Raw genomic sequence first — 6,000 nt, 5'->3', positions numbered from 1 at the left:
GCAAAATCACTGGCGAGAGCTGCACGAGTTAACTGAGGTCTGGGATTCTGTTTTCCACTTCCAGTCTGTGGCAGATGGATGTGAAGTCCTAGAGGACACGCTGGGGACACAGGCTGCTCCACATGCTGCTCACCATGGGGGTTCAGCAGTCAGTGGAGTTGTCTGCACCCCAAGCACCGAGAACAGAGGGTACAGATCACACACTTGGAAGTTGCAGCGGCATCTCAGTTTCTATACTTGTCTGATTGCAGACAGGAGACGAGCAGCTGGTCTGTGCACAATTGGACTAGGGCTGTCTGAGTCCACTTTGTGTCTTCATCTCTCAGTGTCTCTTAAATACACCTGATCAGTGTCCTCTCTATGACTCTGTTGAATCTGCTTTTGACAAGGTCACCTATGACCTCTGTATTTCTAGTCTTCATCTTGTTCAACTACTGAGCAGCTTTCGACACCGCAGACTCTTTCCTTGAATCCTGGATATCGCGCTCTTTAGCTTTCCCTTCTGCCTCGCTAGTTTCTCCTCCTTGTTGTCTTTTCTAAATTCTCCTCTCTAGCTGAATGGTAAATGATTCAATACCCCAGGTCTCTGTCCTCAGCCCTCTCCTCTCCCCATCTCTCCCATCCACATTGCTTTCCTATCTACACGTACTTTCCATATGATTTAATTTAGGCTTAGACATTAAATATGATGTATATGCTGATGACATCCATATTCATATCTTTATCAAAGACTTCCCCTCTGAGCTCTTCGAGGGCTTCAGCACTTCAAATCCAACTGCATACTCATCATTTCCTCTTACAGATTTTTGGGGTCTTTCAGACCCTAACCTGTCAAAACAGAACTCCTTTATCCTTCTGCCCCTACCTGCTCCTGTCTCAGTATTTGTCATCCAAGTTGAGCATCACTAGAGAACCACTGTTCAGGATGAAAACCTTGGAGCCATCCTTGATTACTTTGACTCCTTTATATCTCACATCCAATGCTCCAGTACGTCCCAGTGACTCGACACTCAGAATAGGACCATTTCGTCCACCTCCATTTCAATTCAAGCTAGTCTTCTTGCTTGCCTGGTCTGGCCTCTGCAACAACCTGCCAACTGTTCTCTCTGTTTCCACCCCTGCTTTCAACAGTTGGGGGTCCATGAACTAGCCAGAGGGACCTCTTTGAATTTTAAATCAGGTCTTGTCACTCTTCTGCTCAAAGCCTGTAGGGATGCCCCATCACCCCTAAAATAAACTCAGCATCCAGTTGTATCCGACTCTTTCCAACCCCATGGACTGCAGCACTCCAGGCTTCCCCTGTCCTTCACCATCTCCTGGAGCTTGTTCCAACTCCTGTCAATTGAGTCAGTGATGCCATCCAACCATCTCATCCTCTGTCAACCCGTTTTCCTCCTGCTTTCAGTCTTTCCCAGCAGCAGAGTCTTTTATAATGAGTTGGCTCTTTGCATCAGATGGCCAAAGTATTGGAGCTTCAGCTTAAGTCCTTCAGTGAATAGTCAGGATTCATCCTTACTATCCTCTAAAGGGCCCTGGGTGGTTTGACTCTGGCTGGCCACACCACAACCCACCCCATTTCAGACACACTGGCCTTCTGGGTGTTTCTCCAGTATTATGAGCTTATCCTATATCAACAAGTTTCACTACTGCCCCCCCCCTTTTTTTTTAATTGGGGTATAGGTATTTTGCAGTGTTGTAGAGCAAAGTGAATCAGCTATATGTATACATATATCCCCTCCCTCCTGGGTCTCTCTCTCCCCTTCCCTGTCATACCCATCCAGGTCATCACATAACACCAAACTGAGCTCCGTGTGCTATGCAGCAGCTTCCTTCTAGCTATCTGTCTTATACACAGTAGTGTATACGTATCAATCCTAATTGCCCAGTTTATCCTACCTTCCCCTTGCCCCTCTGTGTCTACATATCCATTCACTGTATCTGTGTCACTATTTGTACCCTGCAGATAGGTTAATCTGTACCATTTTTCTAGAGTCCACATATATGAATTAATATACTATATCTGTTTTTCTCTTTCTGACTTGCTTCACTCTGTATGACAGACTCTAGGTCCATCCACATCTCTGCAAATGACCCAGTTCTGTTCCTTTTTATGGCTAAGTAATATTCCATTGAATGTATGTACCACATCTTTATCCACTCCTCTGTCGATGGACGTTTAGGTTGCTTCCATGGCCTGGCTATTATAAATTCACTCACTGCTCTTCCTTCCTGGAAAGTTCTACCCTAGGCCTTTTATGCTCTGTTTTCTTATTTCACTCAGGTTTCTGCCCAAATATCACCTGCTAAGAGAGGCCTCCCATTTAGTCTAAAATAAAGTGGCCTCCTTGTTAATTCTATTTCTCCTTGTTGTGCTTTGTATTTCTTCATAGTGGCTGTAAGTATTGGAATAACATGGTGATTTGTTTATCATCTTATGGGTTGTGGTCACTTGGAAGAGTTACTAAAAAATTCAGGTGCCCAGTGTGTATTTACTGAATAAATAATTAAGTATTGAAATGCTGTCTGGAAGGGTGTGACTCTTATGGGCTTGAAGTCATTGCTCTTTCCATAATTCTGCTTTTATTTTTCTCCTGATGGACTCACAGTTTGTCCTGGTATGCCAGGTTTTCTTCACGTGGAAGATCTGGACCTGTGTATTGATTGAAGGGTCAACCAGCCTATGGCCTAGAATTTTCAGCTCTGACCCATTCCTAGAGGTATATCAAAAAGAATACCTTGATTTAAAAAAATCTTCATCAAATAACTATATAATTGTGGAAATATGTGTATTTTGAGAAATATGAAATATCTGGTTCAGCAATTTTCTAGGTATTTATTGAGCACCTATTATGTGCACTAAACTCTAAGCTCCATGAGATCAGAGATTCTGTGTCATTCATCACAGTATCTCCAGATTCTCGAATAGGGCTTGGCATGTAAGTTACTCCATAAACATTTGCTGAATGAATACATGATGAAACATCATTAAACTGAGGACTATGCAAGAAACGGGCCATTTCCTGTTTCATAGGCCATGGCAAAGTCCCAAGGAAGATAGAACAAACTCACAACTATAAGTCACAGCTGGACTTGACAGTGATTGCCATGCAGGACCCACAGATAAATTTCTGGAGCATGTATGGAAGCAGATACAACTTCTGATTTTTTGTAAAAGGCCTCAAAGAGAAGGTTTCAAAACTGTACTTTTAAGGATGTGTATGTGTTTGATTGGACAAGTGGACAGCAAAGAGACTAGCCAGAGTCAAAGTGAGGAGCAGGGAGATTCTTGAATGTGGTTTGGTGGGGCAGGGGAGGGGGTCGCTCTTCTAGAATTGTTACCTCATAGTGGCAGATACATCTAAGAATGGGGTAGGGAGCAGAATATGAATGCATTTGAATTCAAGTTAATTTAATATACTTTTCTAAAAAATTTTATTGGGAGATAGTTATTTTTCAATATTGTGTCAGTTTCAGCTATACAGCAAAGTGAATCATCAATACACACACACACACACACACACATATATTTGGATTTCTTTCCCATTCAGGTCACCCCATGTAAGGTTTCAGAGAAGGCAATGGCACCCCAGTCCAGTACTCTTGCCTGGAAAATCCCATGGACGGAAGAGCCTGGTGGGCTGCAGTCCATGGGGTCGCTAAGAGTCGGACACGACCGAGCGACTTCACTTTCACGTTTCACTTTCATGCATTGGAGAAGGCAATGGCAACCCACTCCAGTAGTTCTTGCCTGGAGAATCCCAGGGATGGGGGAGCCTGGTGGGCTGCCGTCTCTGGGGTCGCACAGAGTCGGACATGACTGAAGCGCTCAGCAGCAGCAGCAGCAGCAGCAGCAGCAGCAGCACGTAAGGTTTATGTGTTGAATCCATGATCCCCATATTGATCTCCATATCATGTGAGCAACTGATGCTGAATTTTAGTTGTAGCACCTGGGGAGGTTTGTGGAGTAGAGAGACGCGTGGACATGTGGACAAACATAGCCTATTTCAGTGCTGCAGGAAAGAGTCTCTCTGCCAGGACAGTGGTGGATGACCGGGTGCCAGTAGAGGGGGGAGGTAAGAGGTAGATGGATGGGGATAAACTAGCCTCAACTACAAGTAAAGTCAGGGCTCGATCATCCCCACGGGAGCATCTCACTACATGAACTTACTAAACTAAAGGCATGAATAGCTTCATAGCCATGAGGACCCTGGTGGGGCTACAGTCCATGGGATCACAAAGAGTTGGATATAACTGAGCAACTGAGCACAATACAGCCTTAATTACCTCCTATACTACTCCCTTTCAGTCCTTTTCTTCTTGAGACCCTGTGAAATCTGTCTGTCTGCAAACTGTGTGTCAGAATGGAATCATTGACAGGGAATTTTATTGTCATTGATAAGAGCCATTCTGTAGCTTAGATATCACAGTATAACCTCAGAGATGCTGAAAACTGGATTACAATCAGAGGGCCTACTGCCACGAGATTAACTAATCAGCAAATAACTATTAACTAATCAGCAAATAACTATTCAAATCAACAAATACCTATTAATAACCTTAATTTTTTCTAATTTTTGTATATCTTTGCAAAGTAAGCATACAAAAATTTAAAATTGATGGTAAATTTGGGTTAAGTTTCCACTGTAGCAATCACAATCTATTATTTTATAGATAATTGAGCTAAACTTTGGTTCCCTTTAGTGAGAACCTGTTTGGGTTCTAAAATCACCAGAAAAGGCAGAATGAAGATTTATAATTTCTGTTAACAATGTAATTAAATTAACCTTAGCATGCAACAGTTGAAAATGTCATCGCCTGAAGATCCATTTTCTCTTATTTATACACCATGCTCCATAGAACTGTAGGGTGGGGTTAAAAAACGTAAATTAAAAACTATTCCATGCTGTGAGTTTCTAAAATCTCACCCTTCTTAAACTAGTCAAATTTAGATTTAGCAGAATCTAAATTAGTAGCCCAGGTAGTGTTAGTGGTATAAAACCTGCCTGCCAGTGCAGGAGATGTAAGAGACACAGGTTCGATCCCTTGGTTGGGAAGATGCTCCTCCAGGAAAGATGCTGTAGTAGCAACCCACTCCAGTATTGTTGCCTGGAGAATCCCATGGACAGAACAGCCAGGCTGGCTATAGTCCATAGGGTCGCAAAGAGTCAGATAGGACTGAAGTGACTTAGAACAGCATGAGTTAGTATAACTTCGACCTCAAAATAACCTATGACTCAGTTCTTATTAATATTCTCGGTCTCACTTTAAAGTGTGTGTGCAACTTATAGGGTTTCTTTTATGATTTACTTCTTATTCTCATCTCCTTTTATTTCTTCCTTTCTGTCTTCAACCTCCACACTGGCTCATATACATACTCAATCTATGTGTCTTTACATAAGCATTATTTTTTATGTTTATTAAAATATCCTTGCTCTTGTATTTACTGATGAAGAGTTGTGTTTCAAAACTGAAGACTGAGACGAGGAGTAAGAAGTAAAGGGTTGTGATCATGACTGGTTGGTATTATCTACAGTGGCTGATCATTAGTGACTGTTAGCAGCATCACTAAGGACTGATTATAAAACCAGCGGAAACTCACCAAGGAGCTTTCTGAGAAGGAGAATGTTTCTTAATTAACCTGAAAATATTTACTGTGCTTATTTTATGCCCTTTGGGGAATATGGAATAAGAATAAAGATTTATGTCCTTAAAGTATTGGCTATTTAATTGGGAAATAATGACATATACAAGTACAAGGAAATAAGATCTTTTAAAATTTAAGGTATTATGAACTAATAAAATAAAGAGATAAACTAGGTAATCTAATTTAGTTAAATTAAAAAGTGGGTTACTCATGGTTCACAAAAGGCATTTAATTTAAAAAGAGAAGAAGGAGCAAGCTTTGTTAGCTGATACCAAGGAAGACTTCCTGGAAGAGGAGCAGCTTCAGCAGACTCCTAGAGGTCATAAATCACTGTTGGACAGCAATTTGAGGAATAG

The sequence above is a fragment of the Ovis canadensis genome, chromosome 1, assembly GCF_042477335.2.
Source record: "Ovis canadensis isolate MfBH-ARS-UI-01 breed Bighorn chromosome 1, ARS-UI_OviCan_v2, whole genome shotgun sequence".
Taxonomy (NCBI): Eukaryota; Metazoa; Chordata; class Mammalia; order Artiodactyla; family Bovidae; genus Ovis; species Ovis canadensis.
Note: the sequence above shows the minus strand (reverse complement) of the source record.